General features: G+C 42.7%; 1 long non-coding RNA gene across 1 annotated transcript; it reads left to right on the top strand.

The window, feature by feature from the left end:
• Nucleotides 1–16,989: 16,989 nt before the first annotated feature.
• LOC310990185 lies at nucleotides 16,990–18,040 on the top strand. The gene is made up of 3 exons (XR_014595571.1): nucleotides 16,990–17,146; nucleotides 17,566–17,663; nucleotides 17,918–18,040. It is a non-coding gene; the product is annotated as an uncharacterized lncRNA (long non-coding RNA).
• Nucleotides 18,041–18,060: the final 20 nt, after the last annotated feature.

Here is an 18,060-nt window from a genome sequence, read left to right as displayed (position 1 = left end):
TCTGGAGGGAACTGTGTGTTCACTACCTCAAGTTCAAGTACAGTTAAAAATAAGGTAATGCTGCTGACGCCTACAAGTATTTCCTGTGATCTTGGAGTGGCTGTGTGGCTAGCCCTTGTGTTTTTAGTTTTTTTTTTAATTATTATTATTTCTTGTTTAAGCTTTAGTGAATAACTCATGAAATAAAGTCCAATAAATAGTTGTAGTCTACAAAACCTTCTTATGGGTAACTGTTATATGGCTAAAATAGAGTAGCCTAAAAGGACAGTTATTTCTTATAAAATTATGTACTAATTATGAAAGAGAGAAGTGTTCCAGGAAATGATGTGTGAAGTATGTCTGTGTGGTTCAGTGTAGCTCAGTTTTCTGTTCTCCTTTTGTTTCCTCGGTAATGAATGATGCACGGCATCTTTTTTCTCTGAACCATGTCGAGCAGACTGCAGAGAAGCCTACGCTTTTTGATGATTGGTAAGACATATTAAATATCAATCATTCAATTCAGTTCAGTTAATTTAAATGTAAATGAAACAATGCACATGTACTGATCAAGGCCATTTTTTTCTTGTGTAGTCTCTTTTCTGTTGGTTTCATCTGCACCAGCTGGAGGTCAGTCTATTCTATTGTGACATATGTCAAATCTTTGTGGTTTTGAGCAAAATATTAAATGATAGGTGATGTCTTGTGCCTGATAGGTGCTCAGATCAGACTGGCTGGATCTGGATCTACTTGGTGCTCTGGAAGAGTTGAAATCTATCACAACAACACCTGGGGAACAGTCTGTGATGGAGGCTGGGACTTAAATGATGCCATGGTGGTGTGCAGACAGTTGGACTGTGGTACAGCACTGAATGCAACTCAATCAGCCCATTTTGGTGAAGGAACTGGGCAAATCTGGCTTGATGATGTGGCCTGTAATGGAAGTGAAATGTCTCTAAGTGGGTGTCGGCACAATGGATTTGGGATACATGACTGTAACCATGGTGAGGACGCTGGTGTCATCTGTTCAGGTGAGATTGAAACAGGTAACTTTTGACCCACTAGGTGGATTTACATGGAGCCAAATAATCGGAAGAAGAATTGGTCTAGATGTCCAAACCGAATTTGTCCCTTTTTTTTTTTTCTTAAGTATATTTTTTGTGCTTTTTATTGCCTTTAATTGATAGCACAGTTGAGAGAGAGAGACAGGAAATGGGGAGGCAGAGAGGGGGAATGACATGCAGGAAAGGGCTGCCCGATGCGGGATTCAAACTTGGGCCACCTGCAGTGAGGACTACAGCCTCAACATGGTGTGGCAGCTCTACCAAGTGAGCTAAACGCCACCCCAACAATGTCCCATTTTAACACCTCAGTCAGAATAAACAGGCCCAAACCAAATGGAATTTTATTCAGTTTTAGAGGGGTGGAATATTCCTTCTCCCAAACCAGTCAAAAGTACAATTATATCATGGTAACAATGAAACAGAATGTTGTCTGGTTTACGTTCTGTCTGTGCTCAATGTAAACGCACAGTTTCCTAACTTGCAAATGCTTGAATAAAAGTGTCAAAACAATGAAAATGACTGCTGTAAGGGATTGTACCAGTGTCAACATGAGAGAAACATTTCGGGTCAAACTTTCAGCTCCAAGCAATCTGATGTAACCAGACTTACTGTTACTGGTAAGAAAATCAGTTACATTTCCTGTGTTGTTCATTAAAGGGTGGAAAATGAATAAGTCAGAATTATTATGGCTCAGTTCAAACACAGTGTCAGTATCAGTATCAGGAACGGAATTCAGGACGAGACTTCAGATCTCCTCAAAGTGACTCTGTCAGTATCTCAGTCGCTGGTAAGAAAAGCAAATAAATCAGTGTCATATAATAAAATAAGAAAACATAAAAGAGCAGAGATTCTGTGAATGAAAGCAATATTTTTAAAACTTACCAAATTAATTGTAATCAGTAGGACCTGACCCATATGACAAGACCCTGCGTGGATGAGCAGTATAGACAATAGATGGATGGATGGTTGAGAACAATCTCACCATATCAATTTAAATGGTAATGGCGCACCCAAGAGCAATTAACTAATTACGATTTAGTTCTTACTGTAGATAATGGTATGGATTTGTTATTGTTTGTTTCCACTGCCCCAAATTGCCAAAAAGGTGATGCAATGAAATTGAAAAATGTATTGTTTGCAATATACCATATCTGTCTTATTTTCATTTTACACAGTGCCCCTGCAGCAGCCCAACATCTCCGTGACATTTTAAATGTTAAAATGATACATTGTTTCATTTTTCAGTTAGTGCGGTTGCGTTCACACCAGCTTTTTGTCACTCGGGACCAAACTTGGTGAGCGTCACGTCTCCATGTCTACCGGCTGAAATCTGGAAGCGCTGATTGATAAAACTTTAATGATGGAGACTCAAGTAGGGCCGGTTGTTAGTAGCTCTGGTCATTTATTTCTATATTGTTTGCATGTATAACTCTGTTTGGTACTTCCGGCTGGTTTCCGGTTGCGTTCACCCAGCTCGGTCCCGTTAGTTCCCGGTTAAACGTTAAACACGGGCGGACCTCTGCTGCTGCTGCTCGGTAATCAGCTGCTCCGCGGACACAAGGGACGGACCCGCCGACCTGTCCGGTGTCTGAGCGACTCAGCGGACACGCACCAACCGGCTGCCCCGCTGCTGCTGCTTCGTTTGTGGGGACAGAGCTGCGTAGGACCGGAGCACCGGGCGGTCTCCCCGCTGCGTTAACCCGTTGTCAACGACTACGGGAGCCCTTTTAGCTCAAACGTGTTGATTTCGCCTGGCAGTTGGCTCGCACCAGAGTGCGGTTGCTTTCACACATCAACTAGTGCGCACCAGAGTTCGGCTGGAGCCGAACCGAGACCACCTCCTCAGGCCGCACTAGTTTTGGTGCGCATTAGAGTGCGATGTGCTTTCACACTGACCCAAACGGGACCAAATTAGTGCGCACTAACACTGCAGGTGTGAATACACCCTTATATTAACACAAACATTCCGCTTACTTCTGCTTTAACTTCAGGAAGTAGTGGAGCTGTTCATAGAGCCCATTATTAACAGCGTTGTGGAAGGTCACACTTGGCAGCAATTAGCTTTCTTAAAGGAGCTACAGTATATGTAAGACTGAATGAGCCGGATAAAGTTGTATAGGCCTACATGCACTGAGAAAACTGATTATTGTGCAAAAAGCTAGGTGTGTGTCCAGGAGAAAATTAGCCACTCCGACATCTGTCCTCACATTTTTCTCTGCTTTCAGCCATCTCAATTTTTCAAATGCAACTCCAATGCAGATCCATGTTTAGTTTCTGCTTTGGTCAAGATGTGTTTGAGAGCCATAGCGATCTGTGACCACGTGTGTGTGTTCATCTCTCTCTCGCTCTGTTTAGATAGACTACTGACAAATAAAAACGCACACACAAATAACATTGCATTTGTCAATCGCAGTGTTTTATTTTGAATTTTTTTTTATTATGAAAATAGACTGGATTCTCTTGTTGTTTCTTTGTTTGACTTCCTGCCCGACTTGACATGATCTCTCACGGCTCAAACACAAAACAGACCAGACCCCGAAATGATCGCTGCAGGGCGTGAGCCGGCCGCAAACGTGTGCCGCACGTGCTGCTGCTGTGAACGACACAATCGGTTAACAACGGCGCCAAAAGGGAAATGGCTCCGCTCTTGGCGCTGCGTGGTGTACAGCGCTTCCACGGCAATCAAACAAGCTCCTCTCCTCACTTTTAAATGCGCTGCAGGCGAGGCGCGAGGGAGACAGTGACGCCAGACAGCCAAACTTTTTCCAGGAGGAAACTGATGTTTTGGTCAGGGAGGTCCAAGCTCACAGTGGCTGAATATATGGCATTGGTAACAGCAACATATCTCCACAGACTGATGAAGCAGAAGTAGTCTGGGAGGAGGTTACTAACCAGATATGCCCTGATATATGAAGAACCGCTCTTGATTATTTATAGATTATAAAACGGAAAGGTGAAATCCGGCGATCTGATTGGTTGTTAGCCGTGGTATATTGAGCATATACCACGGCTACTATTCTAAAACCTTATCACAGCGCAGGCTATCACTCCGCGTCAGGCACGTATGACTGGTATGAATGGAAGTTGTTGTCATGTATCCATGACAACGGACTGTTGCCGTCCGTAGCAAAAGACAGCTGATGTTTTTACGATGTTAAAAAACGGACTAAAGTAGTTGAATTCACATGTTTAAGGTTGACTTTCACCTCCGGGGAGGGTTAACAATGGTAGAGGGGACTGAGCAGTGACTTTCACCTGAAAAAATGCGGAGGAAAAGACGAGATGCAGAGCTAACTTGGAGCTAACGTCTGGAGAGGTGGGACTATTTTTTCACAGTGAGGCTATTTTATTGGATAATATGTATTTCTGGTTGAATAAAACTACATGAAATTGATTGCGTATCCCTCTTTTATATTGCCTTTATTCGTAACCGTTTTATAAAAGCAATATATCACTCCAGTCCGTGGTATATGCTCATTATACCACTCCAAGGGGGTTGTCGTCCCTCCGCTTCGCGTCGGGCCGAACAACGCCCCTTAGCCGTGGTATAATGAGCATATACCACGGCCTGTCGTGATATATTGCTTAATTATTCTGAAAGGGGAAGTCTCAAAACTGTACACTCAACAGAACATGGCATTTGGAGACAATTAGACATGTCTTCCGGGATTAATTCTTTAATGCTTCTCTCCTAGTGCCTTTGATGCTGTTGGCCTCCTTATTAAGTGCTGGGATGGTGGTGCTGCTCTTACTCGTCTTGTTGGTGGTTTGTCTGGTGCGCAGGAAAAGAAAACAAGACAACAAGCCTGATGTTTTCATTTTCAGTCAAGGTTGGTGACCAGGACACACACAGTTTACAACATTGAAATACACACTTTAATAAAAGTGCTTACATATGTATTCACATTTTCTTGTGATGCTTTGCATTTCAGTGGTTGAAAACGAATGTAATGATAATGATGATGATGATGATGATGATGATGATGATGATGATGACGACGACGGCAATGACTATGAGAATATTGATCAAGAGAACGATGACAAACATGACTACGAGGATGTGGACGCTGCCAAAAATTACAAAAAGCCCATAGAGACATGTTTCAGTGCGGAGGACAACGGAAAAGATGATGAAGAAGAAACTGGTGCTGATGAAGAAGAAACTAGTGATGATGAAGAAGAAACTAGTGATGATGAAGAAGAAACTAGTGATGATGAAGATGACTATGTAAATGTGACTCCATCCATGGACATTATTGAAAAAGATGAGGACATATATAATAACTTTTAGATGTCTAGTAGTCAAGTGATGAATACAGACTAAGTATGGAGGCTGATCCACACCTAAAAAAATCTTCAGTAGACAGGTGCGTAGGAGCATGAGATACGAGTAAACGAGGAAAAAAAGGATTTCCCGCACTCAAGTGTGTGGGAAACCCTATTTTTTTCTTGTTTACTAGTAGTCAAGTGACACATTGATCACAGTTAATAGAGGGCTGCTTTATGCCATTTTGGGACAACTGCCAGTAAAACAGCTGGCTCAATTAAATATTGAATGATCCTATAAAAATGAATGCCTTACCTTTGATTATTCAATACTGCATCATATTAACAGATTACCATTTAAGTAGGCACAGTATACATTACATGATGTGATTAGTTTTGGTCCTTGAACCATGTCTCAAGTACTGTCTATTTTGTCCCCAGTCTTAAAATGTAGATCATACTGTGGTATCAAACATCTCATGCATTTTTAGATTAATGTGTTCTAAAGTTCTATCATTAGTTTTCCTCTTAAAGCCCCTGTACAGACTTTTCATTTAGTGTTGATTTTGGCGGCCCCTGTGGACGAAAGCGGCGGAATGAAGACTGCATTTCCCACTGTCATGAAGACGTTTGTCTGGCCAGTGCGTGTAGATTTGTTTTGCTTTTTTTTTTTTAGCAGCGTAATGTATCTATTCGTATCGTTTTGTCAGTGGTCCGACCTGACCATACCTTCCAGAGATATAGAATTAGACTACTTAGAAATAGCGTATCTTCACACTGATGGGCTCATTTGCTGTTGTAGGCAGTAGTCGAGTTGTAAAAAAAATTCAGGGGGGATGGTCAATTTTTTTTCCCTTTTTTTTTTTTTATATATATATATATATATTCATTGTGTCATTGTGTGTAGACCACACCATCACACCCACAGCCCTCCCTCTCTCCATCTCCCTCTCTTCCTGTCACTCTTTCACAGTCTTCAAAAAAAAAAAAAAAGATTCTGATATTAATTTATTGACATTTAACTAAATTAACCCTTGTGTAAACTTTCAATTCAGCTCAACGGGCAGAAATAAACAATAATACAAGCGTAACTGAACTGTTCACTGTTACTATCTGTACCATCTATTTACTGAAAACAAGTTGTGCAGCAGCTGCAAGAAAAAATGGTGGCAAACAAAGAAGAAATGGCCTTAAGTTCAGCGTGGGATGTCAATGAAATGACATTTCACACCTCACCACATTTACCAGAGGGCAGTGGGTAGAGTTCAAGAACACAGTGGGAACATTTGTGACAAATATTCTCATGCATAATATTTGCCTGTTGTTTTTTTCATGATATTTCAGATATGAACCACCAGCTTCCTTATACTACTACCCATTGTTAAAAACATTAAACAATTTCAAACACAGTTGCTACATTATCAGTTTGTCTGCATAGACCTCTACCGTATGATACATCCTTTATACTGTAAAATGAGACTAATTCTTCTTACTAACACATTAACTCTCATAACTCTCACAGCAACACATCTGAATGTGTGAAGAGGAACTTATTCTTTCTCACATACTAAAAAGCAGTCTGCTTGTTTCTCTGAGGGCCCTATAGTTACTGAGGTTTAAAGTTGTTTGAAGAGAATCAAATATATTCATGTTTCACACTGCATTAATTAAAACTACATAGATTAATTGGTGTTTTCTAGTACACAAATATTAGATGTGCACATTTTAATTGACCATATGACAGAATTGAATAATCTTGCTTTAGCATCAGTATTTTGATGCATTCAGACAGCTGGTTCTCAAAGTTGTATGGCTTGTGTGTAACTGTATGGATCCTTTGATTATCAGTTTACACATCTTGATCAGCATTTATGATGGTTGTGCGCGATCTGACATGATCTGGCTCCTTTCTGGGCTGCGTGTGTGTGTTTCTGAGAGCTCTCTCTCTTTCAGTAATTCTCGTTATTTTGCTCTCTCTCACAGAGAGAGAGAGAGAGAGAGAAAGCTGCATGCTCCTATCAATGAAAGAGCTTGTCACAAAGTAGCGATGAACTAACGGGACCACCCGTTGGTTCGACCTCCTATTGGTCCGACTTGTGGTTGATTTTGTCGGAGTAACGGGAGGTCGGACCAATGGGCAGTTCCCGAAAATATGACTCGGTCTGGCCTGGCTGGACCTCGGGCCTCTGAACCATAGACATATAAAGAGTAGACGTTGGGCCGCGAGAAATGCGGCCGCCATCTTGAACCGGACATTCTACCAGATAAATTATATGATTGACTAGTTGAGCCTATGGGCCCTAGTTTCCTGGCGCAGCGCAGGTGGCGCAAGGTAGCGCAGCTGGTCTAATGCAAGTTTCGACCAGCGCAGCCTAGCGCAAAGTCAGATTGGAAGATTGGCAGATCGCGCTGCGCTGAGATAGGCGTGGCCGCGCAGCAGGGGGAGGCGTCACAGATTCAGCTTGGTGCAGTGGAAGTTTTGTGCGAAAATGTCTCGCCGAGGTTGCGCTGAAAGCTCGCCACCTCCAACCAGGTCTACTCTCAGCGCAGGGCGAAGCGCAGCAGGTGCAGTGGAAGTTTGACTGACTGACCTGCAGTGCACACACTTCACCAAGACCTCACAGGCAGATCTCCACAGTTCCAGACACATTTCAATGCAATAAATATCCACACAATAACCACTATTTTATGCAACTAATGGAATCAACAGTGAATTTATATCTATATAGATTGTCCCGTCACATCTGACGTCAGATCAAAGCAGAGATCAAAGGCTGTCGGCGCGTAAAGGAAATTCCACCTGAATTAACACAGCAGGGACGAACTGGCACCTAAAAGCAGCTGTGGATGTCCCAAGCAGGACTGAGGGTGGATGACTGCATGTCGCTGCCGTGTTGAGATACCACTCTGCCCTTGTGATGATCGCTTTATTTATTTATTTACTTATTAATTCATTAGAGCGAGCGACCGCATCACGCAGCCGTAATGAAAAACAAAACACAAATCATCATCTCTCTTAGTCCACCACAGCCTCGGTATCAGATAGTCAGTATATAGCCTACTACAGTATACTCTCTATCACAGAAAAAAAAGAGAAAAAAAGAGACGGACAGAGAGAGAGAGAGAGGAGGACAGAGAGAGAGAGAGCGTCCTTTACGCTGATTTCATTCCGCATGGTGTTTGTTTATGTTGTGATTAGTGTAGGCTACACCTCTCATCTTGCTTACACAGGGTTTGAATAAATGTGAGTTTCTTTATTAGTTTATTAGTTGTTGTTTCTTACATTGGGCAGCCGTTCTCAGTGTATCAGATCAATCCTGGTTAAGTATATTAGTAAACTCATTATTGGTCACTCTGAGCTCGGACCTCCGGACCGCACAGCTGTTTCCTCCGTCCATGTCCAAGTATAAAATGACAAACTTGCAGCGCGCATCACCCGCCGCGCAGTTAAAGGTGAGGAGAGGAGCTCATTTGATTGGTGAAGATCTGACTCGGCTGTGTCAAACCCACTCCACGCCTTTCTCTCCTCCTCCTGTCTCCCTCCCGCCCTCTCTCCTCCCTCTTTGCCGTTTGCGCCGGTGGGAGGGACGAGGGGAGGGTTTACGCTGGTCTAAGTCTGACTGCACGGCCCACCAATCTTGCGAAATGGACCTGGGCCACACCCCGTTGACGTGGCAAAGCTGCGCTGAGGTTAGACTTCGCCCGGTCCACGAGACTAGGGCCCTATGAGTTGAGCAGCAGAAGGAACAAGATGCCAGAATAACTGTGCAGCGTATTCCTGCTCTAATCGGCGGACAATCGAGAACAGGACTCGGGGGGATTACTTTTCACAAGTAAGATTGAACATTACTATTGGTTGTATTTTGTGAATCGAATATTACTGTACTGTATTTATGTCCACGGTCCCCGTGTTTCCCCGGCTATTAACTAACTGACTGAGATTACAACTGACACAAGAATGCTATTGTAGAAATAAAACAAATACTACTGGTGTAGAATGAGGGTTCGTTGTGGTGGTATAAATCTTGATGATCGGGAAAACAGGTACTTTATGTTTATGTTTACACTCCACTTTACTGACCGGCCCCGTCACCATGACAACCACAAACAATCACCACTACCACACACATCGCAGGCAAGGGGAAACAGCTGATGATAACGACACATAGGAATACAGGCTACAAAATAACAACTATTAAAGGGACAACGAAGAGTTTCTATTCGGTTATAAAAAAGTCTCACGTTAATGTGGATGAATCTCCGCTACCCACACTTGTTAATGGGCCCATTTTCGATAAATATATCGTTCTGTCTCTATCGTTATTTTGTTATTATTAGTGGTGGCGGAAATGCTGGTCGAGCCGACCAGCGTTTCCTTTGTGGCGAGTTATGAGAATAACGCCGCCAAACCGCCGTTTATGGTCGGAACTACGGTGGTATGTGAACCTCTTTGAACCTCTGACTTTAATTATTGATGAATGAAAACACGAGTCCGTCTTGCGCCGGTCAAAGAAATGTACGGTGCGCGCGGAGGCGCATAAATGTAATGTGAAAACGCTTCGCTTTTCCAAAACTCCTCGTTGTCCCTTTAATATATTAACTTTACACTGGTATAACATTGACCAGCGAATTTTACACAGGTGGCACAGACTTTCTCATTGGCCACGAGTCTTCCTCATTAACACACCTATCCGATCAAATAGCCACTTCTCTCGTCCACACAGTTGGAGAAAGGGTCTGGTTATGGATGCTTTCAGTGACTACAACATAGAGGAAGAGGGCAAGTTTATCAGCAAATGTTATGCAAAATTCAGATGTCAAGCCATCAGTTCCAGAAGATTTGTTTAGGCTAATTTAAGTTGCTGAATGGCCGATCTGACTGGTTACTTGCTTGTCACAGGGGGTCCTTTGGTCAATATTAATAGATTTTAACTGTTTGTTACATTTTATCATAGTGTGATTTATACAGGTTCATTTAGAACATGAAACAATGGTTGGATACCTTTTTTGGATCATCTGTGACAGCTCCATCAATATTAAGTTTTTGAATGCAGCTCGCTCTACTGTGACTTTTCCAGTCTTGCTCCTCTTCGTCCAGCCATTGCTTTCAAAGGGTCCTTCTCAGTCATGCTTTGGAGGAGCTGCATGCACGGGGCATTCGGGTTGTATGCGTAACAATGGATGGGCATGCCTCCAATGTTAGCATGTGTAACCAGCTTGGCTGTGAGCTGAAAGGAGACCCACAAGAGCCACTTCAAACCAGTTTCCCGCATCCGGTGACTGGCGAGAAAGTATTTGTAATGATGGACGCTTGCCATATGCTCAAGTTGGCACGAAACATGTTGCAGGTAAATGATGATGGAGGTAGACCTGTTATGCCTCTGTTACTAAAAGTTATATCTAAATATTGTTGTCTGTTAATGGGCTCTATGCACAGTTCCACTACTTCCTGAATTTAAGCCAGCTCCTTTATTTCCTGTCTTACATTATTGGACAAACTGATGAATCCAGGTGTGTCTGAGTAGTCACAATGGTCAGACACACCTGGATTAATCAGTTTGTCCAATAATGTAAGACAGGAAATAAAGGAGCTGCCTTAAGTTCAGGAAGTAGTGGAGCTGTGCATAGAGCCCATTTGCACAGTTATGGCTGGACGTGATGATCAACATTGTACTTGTTTGAGCAGTGACTGATTCTTACTCTGCAGGCATATAGTCCCATCGTATCGACCACCGGACAGCTCAAGTGGAGTTATGTCAATCATCTGAACGATCTCCAAAAAAAAGATGGACTGCATGCTGCTAACAAAATCACTGACAAACATGTCTACTTCGAGAACAACAAGATGAGGGTGTCCCTGGCTGCTCAAACACTGAGCCGATCGGTGTCAGTGGCTCTTCGCACCATGAGGCAAGGCAAGGCAAGGCAAGGCAAGGCAAGGCAAGGCAAGGCAAGGCATCTTTATTTATATAGCGCATTTCATACCAAGGCAACTCAATGTGCTTTACATAAAGACAAAACATTTAAAAAAAGAAGAAGCATAAGACAGAATAAAAACAATAAAAACAGAGTTAAATGCAAGAGCAAATAAAAGTAAAATAAAAGAAACATTTAAAAAAAAAAAGAAAAAAAAAAAGCATAAGGCAGAATAAAAACAAACACTAAAAACAGGGTTAAAAGCAAGAGCAAATACAAGTAAAAGAATAGAAAATAGATAAAGTTTTAAGTTCTCAGCTATAAGCACGTGAAAAGAGAAATGTTTTAAACCTGGATTTAAAAGTGCTTACAGTTGGGGCTGATTTCAGTTCTGCTGGTAGTTTGTTCCAGTTGTGAGCAGCATAACAGCTAAATGCTGCTTCACCATGTCTGGTCTGAACTCTGAGCTCCACTATCTGACCTGAGTCAGTAGATCTCAGAGCTCTACTGGGTTTATATCCTACTAACATGTCATTCATGTATTCTGGACCTAAACCATTCAGTGATTTGTAAACCAGTAGCAGAACTTTAAAATCTATTCTGTAGCTGACTGGGAGCCAATGTAAGGTCTTAAGAACCGGGGTGATGTGATCTGATCTCTTTGTTCTGGTTAAAACTCGAGCTGCAGCGTTCTGAATGAGCTGCAGCTGTTTGATACTTTTTTGGGGGAGACCAGTCAGAAGACCGTTACAGTAGTCTAGTCTACTGGAGATAAAAGCATGAATCAGCTTCTCCTGATCAGTTTGGGACATAAAACCCTTAATTCTGGATATGTTCTTCAGTTGATAAAAGGCTGATTTGGTGACTGATTTGATATGGCTGTTGAAGGTCAGATCTGAGTCTATCAGCACGCCAAGGTTTCGGACTTGGTCTTTAGTTTCTAAAGACAGTGGGCCCTAGTTTCGTCGACCAGGTGAAGTCTGTGATCAGCGCAGCTTCGCCACGCCAACGGGGTGTGGTCCAGGTCCATTTCGCAAGATTGGTGGGCCGCGCAGTCAGACTTAGACCGGCGCAGCCCCTCCCCTCGTCCCTCCCACCGGCGCAAACGGTGAAGAGGGAGGAGACAGGGCGGGAGGAGGAGAGAAAGGCGTGGAGTGGGTTTGACACAGCCGAGTCAGATCTTCACCAATCAAAGGAGCTCCTCTCCTCACCTTTAACTGCGCGGCGGGTGATGCGCGCTGCAAGTTTGTCATTTTATACTTGGACATGGACGGAGGAAACAGCGACGCCAGAGGCCGAACCTCTCCCCGGAGGAAACAGCTGTTTCCCCGGAGGTCCGAGCTCAGAGTGACCAATAATGAGTTTACTAATATACTTAACCAGGATTGATCTGATACACTGAGAACCCCTACGCAATCTAAGAAACAACAACTAATAAACTAATAAAGAAACTCACATTTATTCAAACCCTGTGTATAAGATCAGAGGTGTAGGCTACACTAATCACAACATAAACACACACCATGTGGATGAAATCAGCAAGGACGCGCTCTCTCTCTCTCTCTCTCTCTCTGTCCTCCTCTCTCTCTCTCTCTCTGTCCGTCTCTTTTTTTCTCTTTTTTTCTCTGTGATAGAGATGCTGAATATACTGTAGTAGGCTATATACTGACTATCTGATACCGAGGCTGTGGTGGACTAAGAGAGATGATGATTTGTGTTTTGTTTTTCATTACGGCTGCGTGATGCGGTCGCACGTGCTTATGAATTAATAAGTAAATAAATAAATACAGCGATCATCACAAGGGCAGAGTGGTATCTCAACACGGCAGCGACATGCAGTCATCCACCCTCAGTCCTGCTTTTGGGACATCCACAGCTGCTTTTCAGTGCCAGTTCGTCCCTGCTGTGTTAATTCAGGTGGAGTTTCCTTTACGCACCGACAGCCTTTGATCTCTGCTTTGATCTGACGTCAGATGTGACGGGACAATCTATATAGATATAAATTCACGTGTTGATTCCGTTAGTTGCATTAAATAGTGGTTATTGTGGATATTTATTGCATTGAAATGTGTCTGGAACTGTGGAGATCTGCCTGTGAGGTCTTGGTGACGTGTGTGCACTGCAGGTCAGTCAGCCAAACTTCCACTGCACCTGCTGCGCTCCGCCCTGCGCTGAGAATAGACCTGGTTGGAGGTGGCGAGCTTTCAGCGCAACTTCGGCGGGACATTTTCGGACGAAACTTCCACTGCACCAAGCTGAATCTGTGACGCCTCCCCCTGCTGCGCGGCCACGCCTATCTCAGCGCAGCGCGATCTACAAATCTTCCAATCTGACTTTGCGCTAGGCTGCGCTGGTCGAAACTTGCATTAGACTGGCTGCGCTACCTTGCGCCACCTGCGCTGCGCCAGCAAACTAGGGCCCAGTGACTCAAGGTGTTTACTGACAGCAACCCTCTTCTCTTTATTTCCAAAAACAATGACCTCAGTTTTTTCTTGATTTAACTGAAGGAAATTTTGGCTCATCCAATTTTTGACTTGCTCTAAACAGTGACATAATGACTCTATTGGACTGCAGTCATCTGGAGACAGTGCAAGATATATCTGTGTGTCATCTGCATAACTATGATAGTTGACATTAGAGTTCTGTAGAATTTGACCCAAAGGCAGCATATACAGGTTAAACAGAAGGGGTCCAAGGACTGACCCCTGAGGAACTCCACATGTCATAGCCACTCGATCGGATTGATAACTACCAATGGTCACAAAATAACTCCGTTCCTCTAAGTAGGACCTGAACCATTTTAGGACTGTCCCGCTGAGTTCCAACCTGTCCAGCAGTATACTGTGATCCACAGTGTCAAACGCAGCACTGAGATCCAACATGACCAGAACTGACACCTTGCCTGAGTCAGTGTTCAGCCTTATGTCATTTAACACTCTAATCAGAGCTGTTTCTGTACTGTGGTGAGGTCGGAAGCCTGATTGAAATTTGTCAAAGAGTCCACTGGAGTTCAAGAAGTTGCTGAGTTGATTAAAAACCACTTTCTCAACGATCTTGGCTATAAAGGGAAGATTTGAGATGGGTCTGTAATTGGTTAAAATGGTAGTATCCAATGTTCTCTTTTTTAAGAGTGGCTTGATGGCAGCTACTTTCAGGGGTTTAGGAAACGTGCCTGATTGAAGTGAGCAATTTATTATTTGCTGCAGATCTGTTTGGACAGAGCTTATAATAGTTTTAAAAAAGTCCGATGGTATTGTGTCAAGACAACATGTCGATGTTTTAAGATGCTGAACTGTTTCTTCTAAGGTTTTTTGGTCAACTGTATTAAACTCTGACATTACAGTTGATTTGAGAGATGAGAGATCTCGGATACTCTCAATTCCAAGACTGTGAGGCGACGGCACAATTCATTGAGGTAATACTTAGTGATTATAGAACCAAGTACAAGTTTAAAAAAAATAATTCATCAAAATTAGATTTTAGCATCAGGAACAATTTGTTGATAATTCTGACTGACTCTAAATTCCACATGCAAATATTGTCAGAAACTGTGATATTCTTCATATTCTTCATAAATACATTTATTTATTTGTACATAACCTTATACATGCCTTAACAATTTTTAGAGTGGTAAAGCTCTGAAATTTGCTGAAGTACAAAGTAGACCTATGGAAAGAAGGAAATCAAGCAAATACTAATACTTTCATTTTTACTCATTGAACATACTGTTTACAAATAAGCACTCTGTTCTCTGTATATTTTGAATAGATGAGTATTGATTTCAACTATCTGATACCTAATGAAACCCTGTAATGATAGTGATTTAGATGCCAATATTTCTTTATAGATGATTGACAGGCTCTTTGACATAATGAATGGACGCAATCCTCGCGCCAGAGGGTTTAAAGCTCCCTTGGGTGCTTTAAATTGGACGGAGAGGAAGGATTTTTTGTCAAGAGCCAGGGAGTATTTGCTCACTTTGGTGACAAAAGATGGAACACCCCTTCACAGATCCAAGAGGTCTATTAAAATAGTGCTTGTTATTCATGCATGACAAGTGCATTACATGAGTTCAACGATACTCTGTTCCGTTATGCATCGAGTTCCTAAGATGCTCCATTGTTCCGTTATGCATCGAGTTCCTAAGATGCTCTGTTCTCTACATTGGGTTCATATGATGCTACTGTTATGTTTTTTCTTTGGTTTTGTCTCTGTTCAAATTGTTTTGTATTCGGTACCACACGGTATGTATGCTAACATGATGATCGTTAATTTCAATGTTTTTCAGTGTTCATTGTTGTTTATGTTGGATTTGTCTTGTATTCAGTGTGTTTCAGGTCCTAGATGCTTCTAAATGGTATGTATTACACAACATCAGCTTTATACAGGTGTCAGAAGGATGGTATGTATGTTGATATGATTTTCTCTTGTTTAAATGTTTTTCAATATGTAGTTTTGTTTCTGTTGGAATTATCTTGTATTCAGTGTGTTTCAGGTCCTAGATGTTTCTAAATGGTATGTATTACAACATCAAGTGCATGTACGGTAGGTGTCAAAATGGTAGGTATTGCATGTGTTCTTGTTCTCAAGTTCTCCAATAACAGTATTCCGAGTTGGTTAACTGTGCGTTCACACCAAAAGCTTCCAAAGCGTCAAAACGCCGGAAGTCAATTTATTTTCAATGAGAGCCGGCGACACTGAGCGTCCAAAGCGTCACCAGACGAGAAGTTGAGCCCTGGTTAACTTTAGGGTAATTAGCTATGACGCGGTTCAGCGGCAACCGGTGGCAGCCTGTCAGAATAGAGATGTCCGTCGGCTGCCTTTTTCCCCCCTTTTTTTTGTATTTCGGCTCCACAATGACCAGCGCGATCGAACTTTGACGTCAGTCACGTGACGAGCGGCCAAAGCGGCTGAAAATATTTGCCGTTTTGGAAGCTGTCTTGTCTGACGCCCAGCCTCGAGCGTTTTTGACGCTTTGGAAGCTTTTGGTGTGAACGCACAGTAAGTGTCCTAAAAGTATACATTACTGATGATGGATGTGATGGAAAATTCACTTTACTGCTTTGAAAACTTTTTTCTTTTTCAGGTACTTGTCTGTCATCGGATTTGTCATCAATGTCGACACGTTGATGCTGATGATTCCTGAACTGCTGAAAGTATGTGCTCACCTACAGGTTCAGCCAGGATCACTTGGAGCTCCTATTTAATTCCATCAGAGCATCAGGTAGGGTTGATGTTCTTTTAATTACAATGAATTCAGAAAGTATACTTACGGTAATTAATATCTTTATGTTAAAATGTCTTGTGACGAATGTATGTATTGTGTCCCTGTTTTCCATACAAGGCGGCTGGAATAACAATCCATCTGCATGCCAGTTCCAGGCCATCTTCCGCCGTCTGATGGTTCGGTGTGGTGTCTCACCTAGTGAGACCGGCAATGTGGCAGCCCAAGATAACACTGTATCCCTGTCAGCTGTAGAGATGTCCTCTGCTGAAACTGCTGAAGAGCACCCATCTCCATTCGCCAACATTCCGGCCGTTGTGCGTGACCACAATTGACCCTTTGTTGGCCTTCTGATTGGTCGGCTGTTCCACCAATCAGAGCGCCTTCCCCATGTCACGTGTTGCGCAACATTCTAAGGTTGGACAACTCTGGCATGAACCCCTATGAAGACAGCTAGGAAGACAAAATTTTTTCCGGCGAAAACGAATTTCCAGTTTTCAATATGGTTAAAAGGTGTGCCTGGGGAACTTGTAATAGCGACTCGCGATATCCCGAACGTATTCCCGGGGTCATTTTTATTCCATTCCCCAAACCCAAGGGAAATTATGAGAAATGTCTTGTATGGATACGGCTCTGTGGGAGACCGCACTGGCAGTTTAACCCATCCTCCATCACCAAACATACTTACCTATGCTTGAAGGTAAGAGAAACAATAACGTCTATTTTAATATATTATTGGGTGATGTGATCCGACAGCTCGATTGTTGTTACTTTAACCTGTATTATGTTTGCTACGTTAATGTAGCTAGCGAGCTAACGTTAGCTCGCTAGCTAGCTGGAGGATATTGTTGAGGTTGTTATTTTTTTTAATCATGTCAGCACGCTAACGTTAGTGATGGTGTTAAACTTGTAAATATTGTCTACTAATGTTCACATCGTGCAACGCCTTACGTGTATTTTTTTTTTTTTTTTTTTTTTGCTAGCTTGCTAATGCGAACCGAGTCTTGAGAAGGGCTAGCTTGCTAACTTTACTCAGCCCTATAGACAAACGTAAGCCTAGCAAGCCAGACAGAAATCTAACACACTTTATTGGTCTCACTTTTTTTTCTCCAAAACAAGCACTTTGTTGATGGTGCACCAAGTGACCGGTATCCGAATCCAGTTGATGCGGCAGGAAGAGCTGCTAATGTAAAACCCTGCAGACCTGATCGAAAAAGGTATGTTAAGTTGGCTAACGTTAAGGTGTGTGGGTGTGTGTGTGGGTGTGTGTGTGATCAGAAGATTATGCAGTGAGGATGCAGCCTACTTATTTTACCATGGACTTTAACGTGTTAATTAGATTAATTAATTACACAAAAATCAAGGAGAAAATATTAACGCATTTTAAACGTTCCTTGACTACAGCTGTATTAACTTCTGCCATTAGACACAGTTTACACTTTAATTTCTCGTTTTCTTTTTTTCTTTTTAGACGCAGGTTGGAGAACCCCGGACCGACCAGCGCTCCACTGGAGAGCCCCGGACTGACCAGCACCCAACTGGAGAGCCCCGGACTGACCAGCACCCAACTGGAGAGCCCCGGACTGACCTGCACCCAACTGGAGAACCCCGGAC

This window comes from Trachurus trachurus (assembly GCF_905171665.1).
Source record: "Trachurus trachurus genome assembly, chromosome: 8".
In the NCBI taxonomy this organism is placed as follows: Eukaryota; Metazoa; Chordata; class Actinopteri; order Carangiformes; family Carangidae; genus Trachurus; species Trachurus trachurus.
Note: the sequence above shows the minus strand (reverse complement) of the source record. Positions and strands in the feature narration are given on the sequence as shown.